Here is a 13,221-nt window from a genome sequence, read left to right on the forward strand (position 1 = left end):
TGAAATCCCCCAGTTCCTGCAAACAAAGAAAAATAGGAAAACACAAAAATACAATGCTACTCACCAATGTTAGAAGTAGGGCCCGGATTCGGCTTTTTGCGTCGTAAAGTCTTTGCATTCTCCATGGACAATTTTGGGCTACTGAAAATCTTTGCCCTGTTATCAACTCCAATACGAAGGCGTGCGGGCTATAGTATAATGAATGGCACCTGCTCCTTTAGTAATATTTTCTTGATGCCTTGGAACTCTTTCCTCGCAGCCTGGAACGAAGCTGTGAAATCAGGATAAAATGAGAGTTTATTTCCTTGATGATGTACGGTGCCTTTCTGGCGGGCAATACGCAGCCCTGTATCTCGATTTCTGAAATTTAGTAGCCTTGTGATAATGGGCCTAGGGGGAGCGCCAAGAGGCTGCCGGGCTGCTAGAGATCTGAGAGTACGTTATACCACCAGCATGTTTGAAAGAGTTTCTGGTCCGCATACCTCTTGAAACGGAGCTTCAACGTACCCTCCAGCCAGCCTATATTCCTTGACTCCGGCAGGCTCAAAATGTGCACATTGTTGCGCCTCGAGCGTGCTTCAATGTCCTCATTCTTGTCTCTGATAAGAGTTAATAGCTTCTCAATGTCTGAAGTCTTGCTGCCGACCATCTTCGGCATCCGTTATCCTTTGCTCTGCCTCACCCAGTCTTACCAGATGCTTATCTAGTTTAGATGACATAGTGTCCATTTGGCCGTTCAGCGCTTCTATCTTGCCGTCTATGGACTGCAGATTGCTTGGAACCCCCAGCTAATGTATTCTGTAGTATGGTTGTTGCCTGTTTGGTAGAATCCAGTTCCGAGTCTGATGCAGCATTGTGTACTGATTTGCCACTCTTCCGCAATTCGAAATTCAGCCGAGGTTGGTTCTTTTCGGGCTTGCCCATGGTGAATGGTGCAAGGGTCAACAAAGTCAGCAGGCACTGGGGAGTAGCAAAAAATCAAGTCTCTATAATGGTCATGTTACCAAATTGCCAATTCCGGCCTGCTACAACATACGTGATTCAAGTTTGCCCGTCTGATGTTTGAAAGAACAGTTATATTCCCTCCCCACACTCCCATTTAACTTTCAGAGTTGCAGATATAAACATAGATAGCCCCCAGCACACTTCCAGCAGCTTTAGGCGGGGCGTTCCTGCAGCAAGGCCCAGTGTGTAGCCCAAAGGCGGGCCTTCGCGAGATTCTCACTGCCCCAAGTTTGCACGGTCTCCAGCCCCGCACGTGCAGGGGAGCACTGTTGTTTTCAGTTTTTCAATTAGCATACTGTCAGAACTCCACTCGTACGCAGTGATGTCTCGAGCCGCTGATATGTAATCCTCAACTCATGAATAGTCTGATGGCTTCTGCACCTTGGGATTAGATGAAAAATGTTCAGGCCTCTGATAGCAGGTCCCAGAAGCATGAGTTTGGCGCCCTACTGCCCAGGCCATTCAACCATCTCCCAGAAAGGCCAGTTCATAATCATAAAATCCAAATCAAAGGGGGAGAAAAACACTAAAGTCCTCGTACTGTTCCTGGGCAGCGCCTAGCTAGTTACCCACTTCACCAGAGCTGCTTAGTTAATCCCTGTGCATACACCTACACAATGCCGGCGGCCATTTCTTTCAGCAAGGCCTAGTGCGTGAGTTCAAGCCGGGGATTTGCGTAGCACTCACCCCCAGCGGATGCGATTGGCAGCAGCTGTTGGATATGTAGGTCGCAGTCGATCATCCCAACGCGCCTCAGCGGGCCCTCCTCCAGATCTCCTCCTGCCCACCTAATTTCTTGTTACCTCTGGGGGATCTGATGCAGCTTCCGCAGCCCATCTGTGACTTGAGGGGCTTCGCCTCGCGGTAACAGCCGCGCTCGCATCCTTACAGCCGCCATTTTCAAGATCGGCAACCTCTGTGCCGGGACGCAGGGCAGGCTTGAGGGACAGTCTCCGGCAGTCAAAATCACATCGGAAGGCAGCCCAGTGCTCCACTATTCTCTGTCGCCGCACTGGACATGCGGGCGGCCACAGCAACAGAGGATAACTTAAAGGATTGAAGTGGCGGCCGGCAGAGCTGCACTACTGTGCTGCCATCTTGCCCCGCGCCAAGCCACGCCCCCATCCTATCGATGTTATTGTGAAGCCAGACAGGGGAGCCCTAGAAACCAATTGTTTAGACAGGGCACTACGATTAGCTCCTGTGTCAACCAAAAAAACGATCAGTAGAACCCAAAACGTTTGTATTAACATAGGGACCCTTCTGATCTACTGGGACTTCAACTGATTCCTTACCCCATCCTAAGCATTCCTATGCATAATTAGAATCCTTTAAATCATCGGTCAAATAATCAGACATCTGATACTGATTTTGTCTGCCAAAAGTATTAGAAGAATTTTGAGTATGCTCTACTGCCTCAAACCTAGTGCGATTATCCATACCTCCCCTATTTCCTGATTTCCCTGGGTGGCTTCTCATTTGTCCTCTACCACGCTGACACTGCTGACCTCGCAATAGTGGGCACTCAAAACGCCAGTGTCCAATCTTCTTACAATAAGCATACTGATCGGAAGACAAAGTAGCTCGAGGGAAAGAGGGTGCGCCAGGACGAAACATTGCACGTCCGCCTCTACCACCACCTCTATAAGATGGACCATAAACTTGAGCTAACATCACCTTAATTTTTAAATCCTTAGCATTTTTATCCTCCTTGCCTTTTTCTTCCAATTCCTGACATTCATAGTACTGGGCCATAGTCAAAAGGGAAACGGGGGATAGACGTAGTCCATGAACTCTCACTGGCCTTTAGGCGTCTGGTTGTTCCTGGCGACATGTTTGCGACAAATTTGTCGATGAACAAATGCTTGCCCGTGTTATGTGTCAATGACTGCCCACTAAAGTCATGGAATGTCTCCTCAAAATATGTAAAGAAATCAGAAACTGACTCATCCGCCTTTTGCTTACAGGAATCTAACATAGTCCAATCTATCTTTTTATGAGGTATAAGAGTTTTCAATTTAGTTATGATAGCCCTTGGAACGTCTAATATCTCTTGTTGCCGTTTCTGTGCAGGCTCTATTTCTGCATCTTTTTTCTCTATTTCCCTCCAAATATCTCCAAAAGTGGTATGATTGTCTACCTTATGAATAGATCTACACATATCAGGGGGTAAGATAAGCCCAAAAAACTTGAAAATATAAGGCAAAGTCATAGTGCAAGAACTAGTAGCTCCTTCAACTTCATAAAAAGCAGCCAGGTTTTTCCACTGGTCAGGCAAAGCAGCTTTAAGAGCAATGACATCCGCTCTACTCCAAGGAGTATAGACGCAATTGTAAACAAAATATCCCTTCGCATCAGTTGAATCTTTATTATCATTTGTTTCCGCAACCCTAGGAGGGACATACAAAGGCGCAGCTTCACGCATTGGTTTCCCATGAACTACAATATTCTTATCTGTCCTAACCTTGGACGTAGGTCGTGTAGTAGCGCTACACGTAGCTACGCGAAGTGCACTTCACACTACGCGAGGTACGCGTAGCTACGTGGACTGCGTAGTGCAGTGTGCAAAATGCTGTTCGCACTGATTGCACAGTTCTGGATGCTTGTCCACACTGTGCAATCAGTGCAAACCACATCTTGCACATTGCAAGCAGGCGTTTTCTGCCGCTCAAGTAGATTTCTACTCGAGCGGCACCTTTCTCAAAGCGGACTGGTAGTTTCTCATCGCGAGTGGTCGCGAGCATACGCGACCACTAGCAATGAGAAACCTGACCTCCCCGCGTTGAGAATCTCGCTGCTGGTTCCTCTGACCCAAAGGTCAGGTGTTCGAGGCCCTCCTCCCCGCTCAGGCCTGTGCCGCATCGTTGGTGGTCCAGTGGTAGAGCGTCACTGTTCTGCTGCTTGACTACCCTTCTGTTCCTCTTACTGCTGTTCCTGTCCCTCGTTCTGCTCTTCTCCATTGCTTTCTACCTTTGGGTCTGTATTCTTTTCTTTTCTTTGCTTTGTTTGCGTTTGTCTTTCCTGTACTTATTTATGGTTCTTTTTTCCCTGTCCTCTCCTTCATTGATGCTGCAATCCCCCACAGCCCTGCCCTCTCCAGTGTTCTTTCCCACATTTCCCACCTCCCAACTGTTCTGCCCACCCATAGCACTACTTACTGGTGGCAGCTGTGCAGTCATGCACAGCGGGTGAGCCACTGGTGTGCCAAATGTTTGCCAAAGGCAAGCCCGTCTGCGCTGTCCGCACAAATCCACATAAAGTGCAAGAGACCCTGTCTCCCAGACACTCCACCGCTATAACGCCAGCACCTTCTTCGCCCACAACCCTGGTTGCCCCTCCATCTGCCATCTAGCAACACCGAAAAATACCCTTGCACCTTAAGCCTGCCGAAACAGAAAACGCACCATCTGCCACATCAATATAGGTGGCATAGTGAGCAAAAGAACAATGGGTTTAACCCAGATCTATTGACTGGGGGTGAATGCTTGATTTGCTCTGCATTCTGTCCATCATTTGTGTGTCTTTTGCGCCGGGTATGCCTAGACGTGGATCCCGGGCTCACTGTGTCACCGGATACAAGCTAGTCTGGCTGATGAGGGGTGACACCTCAAAACCGGTCCCAGGATGCTTGTTTCCAGTCCAGTGAGGACCTAGTTTGGCAGTTCGGGCTGGACTGTTCCCATGAGGCACAATGGTGAAGACGGATTTGCACATGGCTGGGTCTAAACTGGGATGGAATGGTGAGCAAAAGAATGATGAATTTAACCCAGATCTATTGACTGGGGGTGAAGGTTTGATTTCTTCTGCATTTCATCCATCCTCTGTGTGTCTTTTGCTTTCTCACCCTAAGTGTGCCGAGTATGCCCAGGCATGGATCCCGGGCTCACTGTGTCACTGGATTCAAGCTAGCCTGGCTGATATGGGGTGACACTCCGAAACTGGTCACATGATGCTTGTTTCTGGTCTAGGGAGGATGTGACTCAGCAGTTCGGGCTGTACTGTTCACATGAGGCACAGGGTTAAGACTGATTTGCACATGGCTGGGTCTAAACTGGTGTGGCATGGTGGGAAAAAGAACAATGGATTTAAACCAGAGCTATTGTCTGGGGGTGAATGTTTGATTTGCTCTGCATTCCGTCCATCATCTGTGTGTCTTTTACATCAACACACCAGCCCCTCTCACCGCCAAGCCGACCAACAGCACCCCTGACCATCCCAACTGCATTGTTCTCAATGTGTGGTCCCTCAACATACACACCACAGAATTCTGGGACTCCATTGAATAATCTTACATCAAAGAGAATGCCCAAGAAGGTTCAGTGGACAGTAAGCTGTCAGAAGGCATTTGATGATCTCAAGCGTGCCATGTGCACTGTTCCCATTCTACTGAGTCCTGACAACTCCAAGCAATTTATTGTCTAAACAGATGCATCTAAGTTAGGGGTAGGGGCTGTGTTGTCACAACTTAATGCAGACGGCCAGGATTAACCAGTAGCTTTTATCAGCAGATGCTAGACTCCCACAGAAAAATATTGGTCAGCTATAGAGAGAGAAGCCTTTGCTGTGGTCTGGGCCCTGAAGAAACTGAGGTCATACCTGTTTGGCACTCACTTCATAGTTCAGACAGACCCTACGCCCCTCCTATGGCTAAAACAGATGAAAGGTGAAAAACCCAAACTTTTGAGGTGGTCCATTTCCCTACATGGGATGGACTATACAGTGGAACATAGACCTTAGAGTAACAATGCCAATGCAGATGGAGTCTCCAGATATTTCCACTTAGAGAATGAAGACTCATCTAGGCTAACCCTGGGAGAAGTACTATGCTACGCTCGAGTAGTTTGCAAAGTTTTCGCTACTTCGCACTAAGCGAATTGCACGTAGCACAGTGCAAACACGCGTAGCGTAGCAGTCATTTTTTGCTTGCTCGCAGTCCTAAGCATCAAGTTGGCAACCGCGAGCGATCAAAATGACATCCGGCGAGACTTTTTCCTCGTTCGTGATCAGCAACATCAAGTAGCCGATCGCAAACGTGGAAAATAAAGCTTCCGGCGTGATTCTCAACGCGGGGAGGTCAGGTTTCTCATTGCGAGTGGTCGCGTATGCTCGCGACCACTCGCGATGAGAAACTACCATCTGCGTTGAGAAAGCTGCTGCTCGAGTAGAAATCTACTCGAGCGGCAGAAAACGACTGCTTGCACTGTGCAAGATGTGGTTTGCACTGATTGCACAGTGTGGACAAGCATCCGGCACTGTGCAATCAGTGTGAACAGCATTTTGCACACTGCACTACGCAGTTCAAGTAACTACGCGTAGCTCGCGTAGTGTGAAGTGCAGTTTGCATAGCTACGTGTAGCGCTACTACATGACCTACGTCCAAGGTTAGGACAGATAAGGATATTTTAGTTCATGGGAAACCAATGCGTGAAGCTGCGCCTTTGTATTTTCCTCCTAGGGGTACAGAAACAAATGATAATAAAGATTCAACTGATGCGAAGGGATATTTTGTTTACAATTGGGTCTTTACTCCCTGGAGTACAGCGGATGTCATGGCTCTTAAAGGTGCTTTGTCTGATCAGCGGAAAAACCTGGCTGCTTTCTATGAAGTTGAAGGAGCTATTTGTTCTTGCACTATGATTTGCCTTATATTTACAAGTTTTTTGGACTTATCTTGCCCCTCTGATATGTGGAGATCTATTCGTAAGGTAGACGATCATACCACTTTTGGAGATATTTGGAGGGAAATAGAGAGAAAAGATGCAGAAAGAGAGCTTGCACAGAAAAAGCAAAAAGAGATATTAGACCTTCCAAGGGCTATCATACCTAAGTTGACAACCCTTATACCTCCTAAAAAGATAGATTGGACTATGTTAGCATCCTGTAAGCAAAAGGCGAATGAGTGCATTTCTGATTTCTTGACATGTTTTGAGGAGACATTTCATGACTTTAGTGGGCAGTCATTGCCAGATGACACGGGCAAGCATCTGTTTGTCGACAAATCTGTCCACACCACTGGAATCAAGCTAGCCGGGCTGATGAGAGGTGTTACTTCGAAACCGGTCCGGTCCTCGGATGCTTGTTTCCGTTCTGGGAAGGACATGGCTTTTGTAGTTCGGACTGGACTGTTCCCATGGGGCAACAGGGTCAGCGCTGATTTGCATATCGCCATTGTCTAACCCAGGGTGGTGTGGAGTGGAAAAACGATGGATTTGGGCCCAGATCTTTTGACTGGGGTGAATGTGTGACATTGATCCACATTCTGTCCATCATTGTTGTGTTTGCAGTTACCGCTCTAAGTGTACTGGGGATGCTCAGACGTGAGTCCCAGACACTCCACACCACTGGAATCAAGCAAGCCGGGCTGATGAGAGGTGTTACCTCGAAACCGGTCCGGTCCTCGGATGCTTGTTTCCGTTCTGGGAAGGACATGGCTTTTGTAGTTCGGACTAGACTGTTCCCATGGGGCAACAGGGTCAGCGCTGATTTGCATATCGCCATTGTCTAACCCAGGGTGGTGTGGAGTGGAAAAACGATGGATTTGGGCCCAGATCTTTTGACTGGGGTGAATGTGTGACATTGATCCACATTCTGTCCATCATAGTTGTGTTTGCAGTTACCGCTCTAAGTGTACTGGGGATGCTCAGACGTGAGTCCCAGACACTCCACACCACTGGAATCAAGCTAGCCGGGCTCATGAGAGGTGTTACCTCGAAACCGGTCCGGTCCTCGGATGCTTGTTTCCGTTCTGGGAAGGACATGGCTTTTGTAGTTCGGACTGGACTGTTCCCATGGGGCAACAGGGTCAGCGCTGATTTGCATATCACCATTGTCTAACCCAGGGTGGTGTGGAGTGGAAAAACGATGGATTTGGGCCCAGATCTTTTGACTGGGGTGAATGTGTGACATTGATCCACATTCTGTCCATCATTGTTGTGTTTGCAGTTACCGCTCTAAGTGTACTGGGGATGCTCAGACGTGAGTCCCAGACACTCCACACCACTGGAATCAAGCTAGCCGGGCTGATGAGAGGTGTTACCTCGAAACCGGTCCGGTCCTCGGATGCTTGTTTCCGTTCTGGGAAGGACATGGCTTTTGTAGTTCGGACTGGACTGTTCCCATGGGGCAACAGGGTCAGCGCTGATTTGCATATCGCCATTGTCTAACCCAGGGTGGTGTGGAGTGGAAAAACGATGGATTTGGGCCCAGATCTTTTGACTGGGGTGAATGTGTGACATTGATCCACATTCTGTCCATCATTGTTGTGTTGACAAATCTGTCGCGAGCATGTTGCCAGGAATAGCCATACACCTAAAAGCCAGCGAGAGTTCATGGACTACGTTTTCCTCCGTTTCCCTTTTGACTATGGCCCAGTATTATGAACTTCAGGAATTGGAAGAAAAAAGCTAGGAGGATAAAAAGGCTAAGGATTTAAAAACAAAGGTGATGTTAGCTCAGGTTTACAGTCAATCTTATAGTGGTGCTGGTAGAGGCGGGCGTGCGATGTTTCGTCCTGGCACACACTCTTTCGCTCGAGCTACTTTATCTTCCGATCAGTGTGCTTATTGTAAGGAGATTGGACACTGGCGCTTTGAGTGCCCACTTTTGCGAGGTCAGCAGTATTAGGTGGTAGAGGACAAATGAGAAGCCGCCAAGGGAACTCAGGAAATAGGGGAGGTATGGATAATTGCACTGGGTTCGAGGCAGTAGAGCATACCCAAAATCCTTCTAATACTTTTGACAGACAAAATCAGTATCAGATGTCTGATTATTCAAAAGATGCTTTGAAGGATTCTAATTATGAATCGGAATTCTAAGGATGGGATAAGGAATCAGTTGAAGTCCCAGTAGATCAGAAGGGTCCCTATGTTAATGCAAACATTTTGGGTTCTACTGATCGGTTTGTGGTTAACACAGGAGCTACTCGTAGTGCCCTGTCTAAACAATTGGTTCCTAGGGCTCCCCTGTCTGTCTTCACAATAACATTGATAGGATTCGATGGGACACCTTCCCTTAGCCCACTGTCACAACAAATTGCATATCATGTTGATAAATTCTCTGCTACATGTCCATTCTTGCTTTCCCCAAACACACCGAATAATATTGTGGGTCTCGATAGGCTCAAACATTTTCGAGCAATGATACGTTGTTCCCCAGAAGGTGTGCGTGTTATTTTAAATTACAACTATCCTATGGCTGAGAGGTCTTGTCTCCTTAAAGAAGATATTGCTTTGGCATCACTATCTAGTACTTTGTGGGCTACATCAGATACCTATGTGGGACAAATGGTTATCCCACCAGTTCATATTCAAGTGAAGGAGGGCACTTCATTGCCTTGACTGCCTCAATATAAAATATCTCGAGAAGGCGAAGAGGCACTAATACATATTGCTCAAGATCTGATTACAGTAGGGGTTGTGGAAGAAGTCCTTTACAACATTTATTATAGTCCTATAGTTCCCAGTTTGAAGAAAGCTACTGATACTAAAATATACAGGTTTATCATTGATTTGCAAGAGGTTAATAAGATTGTAGTGCCCCAATATCCAGTAGTCTCTGACATCACAACACTTCTTACTATGCTTCCTCCGACTGCAACTACATTCAGTGTGATCGATTTGAAGAATGGTTTCTTCTCGATACCTATTCATCCTGACAGACGTTATTTGTTCGGCTTCACTTTGAATAATCGATCATTCAGATTTTGTAGAGCTCCACAGTGGCATACAGAGAGTCCTAACATTTATAGCCAGGCATTGAAAAGACAGCTTGATTCTTTGCCTATGCCAAAAGGGGTGGCTCTCATACAATATGTCGATGACATTTTGTTGGCAGCTGATAACCCTGAACAGTGTGAAGAAGGAACACTGTTTTTGCTCTCCTTTCTTGCATCTCACCATCACAAGGTTTCCCGGACGAAATTGCAATATTGTAGACAGCAGGTTACCTATTTAGGTCACCTCCTGCCTAAGGAGGGACATGCACTCACACCAGACCGCATTCAAGCCATTTTAGACCCACCTGTGCCCCGTACTCAGAAGGATGTTCGCGCACTTATTGGCCTTACTTCTTTCTGCAGGCAGTGGATCCCTAGCTTTTCACATATTGTTAAACCCTTGTTGGCCCTTTTGACTAAAGACACTCCAATGCCCCTCCCATGGACTACTGAATGCCAGAATGCTTTCCAACAGTTGCATCAAGCTCTATAATCTGCACCAGTATTAGGCACTCCAGACAACAATAAGGCCTTCACACTCTACGTACACGAGAGGGATGGTTGTGCTCTCTTAACACAGACACACTTGATAAGCAGCATCCTTGTGCATATTTTTACTACTGACCTCGATCCAGTCGCTCGTGCATTGCCTGGGTGTTTTTGATCTGTGGCAGCGGCAGCTCTGTCCACATGCTAGAGTGAGGAGATAGTATTGTCGCATAGATTGCTTGTGTTAGTACCCCATGCAGTTGATGCCCTTTTGAACAAAACCAAATTGCAGCATTTAACTAGTGCTCGCTTGACAGGATATGAATTGACACTTTTGGCCCCTCATATCACCATGAAAAGATGGTCGACTCTTAATCCGGCTACTCTATTGCCAATACAGATACTCAGTCCCAGTCACAAGAGTTTCATGACTGGATATTCCTTACTGAGGAACAGATAAAGGGTCGTATTGACCTGCAAGATAGGCCCCTTTCAAAGGTTGATGGGGACTTATGGGTTGATGGGTCCTGTTTGAAACTACCAGATGGTACAACATCAGCTGCATATGCAATCACAATGCTTCAGACGGTAGTTGAGACAGCTCGTATACCACAGAAGTCAGGTCAAGCAGCTGAGTTGATAGCATTGACGAGGGCGTGTGAACTTAGTACTGACTTGTCTGTTAACATCTACACCAATAGCCGATATGCCTTTGGAGTGGCTCACGATTTTTGGCTACTCTGGAAGGAAAGAGGCTTCCCTACATCACATGGGACACAAATAGTGCATGGAGAATTAGTGCATAATCTCCTTGCTACTTTAAATTATCCTAAGAAAATAGTGATTGTTAAATGCAGTGCACACAAGAAAGTGACTGATAAAATAGGACAGGGCAATACTTTGGCAGATCACACAGCCCGTGAAACTGCAATGCAGCGAAGCACTACATCTATGTATGTGGTGAAGTCACAGGCTGAAGGTTGGCATGGTGCCAGACAAGAAGTACTGGACATGCAGCGATCTGCCTCTGCAGATGAACTAGAGCAATGGGCTAAGGAGGGAACATTGGATGATGAGGGCTGTTGGAGAAATAAAGACATGACCAAATGGATATTGCCCACAGCCTATTTACACCCTATGATTCACATGACACATGGGCCGGCACATGTTGGAGCATCCTCAATAGCGAAGTTGCTTACACAAGTTTGGGATCATCCTGAAATTGCCGGCACAGCTAAAAAGATAGTCCAGTCTTGTCTGATTTGTCGCCAGTATAATCCTGGAAAGGGAACACAAACTCCAACAGGAGGGTTTGCCACACCAACTGTACCTTTTGAGGTTCTGCAAATGGATTACATCCAGCTTGAACACTGTAATAACCTGAAGTATGTTGTAGTAGCGGTATGTGCCTTTAGTAAGTGGATCACGGTGTACGCTATGTAAGATAATACAGCTCTTACTACAGCAAAGGTGCTTCTAAAGGAGTTTTTCCCCAGATTCGGCATTTGCATACTTTTGTGGAGTCACAACGGACCCCATTTCATTGGACAAGTTGTTGAGTATGTCTTGAAAGGATTGGGAATCAAGCAGAAGTTTCATGCTGCCTTCCACCCACAATTAGCGGGGCTAGTGGAACGATACAATTCCACCCTCAAAATTAAGTTGGCAAAAGTCCAGGCTTCCACATGTCTGAAATGGCCTGACGCACTACCATTGGCATTGCTGTCCATTAGATTGGTGCCACATGCACGATCTGGCCTCACACCGTATGAGGTGGTATTTGGAAGGCCCATGAATATCTGGGGGTTTCCTAAGCCACGCCCTATACATGATGTACCTTGTGTCTTGATGAGTGACTACCTGTCACAATTGACTGACAGCTTGCTTTCTATTCATCAACAGGTTCGAGAAGCTCTTCCTGACAGGTCGCGAGGTGATGGCATGTTCTCCGGCCCGGCAACCAAGTGATGGTCAAAGTCTTCCGGAGGTCGAATAGCCAGGAACTGAGGTGGCGCGGCCCAGAGCAGGTGCTCTTTGCAACCAGAACTGCAGTCTGAGTGACCAATAGAAAAAAATGGATTTATTCCACCCACTGTAAGAGAGTGCCGTCTGCCCTGGTGGAACCTGCTGCGCTCACCGACCATCGAGACATCCTGGACACAGAGAGAGGCCGAGCCATATCACCTGAAGATCCTCAATAATGCTTTGATTCATGCTAAGAACATCATCAACTGTTGGGTGTGTGGAATGATGCCAGCTCATCAGAAAAATGGAGGAACACCTTTCATTCATCTGCCATTTTCACACAATGGTTCTTGTCAAGCCTGGTTCGCATTGCTGTGGGCTTCTGAAGTCGCTAATATTACTGATGCCGGTGTAGGGAGACTACATTTTCTTCTTAATAAAGTATGCTATCCTGATTAGGAAGGAGATCCACAGGCTAAAGGAACTGTATTGGAAATGGAGGAGTATCGCAGAGGAAACTCCTCCATGCACTATGTATTCCCAAACATTCGAAAAACCAAGGGAAGCAGTCCTCCTGTTATAGCTGTTACTAGAGCTCGAGAAGACTTGTGTGTGAACAGTGTTGGAAGAATTCCTGTGGGGAAAAGCGACTGTACCTTGGTGTTGAATATTACTGGGGTAAATACCAGCAGTTTTATGTCATCACATAATACCTACTTCATATGTGGGAATAAAGGATACTACCATCTAGCCATTGGTTGGTCAGGAACTTGCTATGTGTCCTTTTTGTTGCCACCTGTGTTTTTGGCTACTGCTCATATCATAAAGAGTATACACTGTATAATGACATTTCCAAGTACCGATAAGAGGACTATAAATAATGATGAGGTGGATCATACTGACACTGCACGGCAGCAATATGTCGAACTTTAATTTGGGATTGTTCTTCTTTGTTGGTGCTGCCTTAAACAGTCGGAAAATCAGACGCTTGACACGTGTTGTAGAGGCTGTGACTAACCAGACAGCGATGGCTCTTGGAAACATCACAG

Source organism: Lissotriton helveticus, chromosome 2_1 (genome assembly GCF_964261635.1).
Source record: "Lissotriton helveticus chromosome 2_1, aLisHel1.1, whole genome shotgun sequence".
NCBI lineage: Eukaryota > Metazoa > Chordata > Amphibia > Caudata > Salamandridae > Lissotriton > Lissotriton helveticus.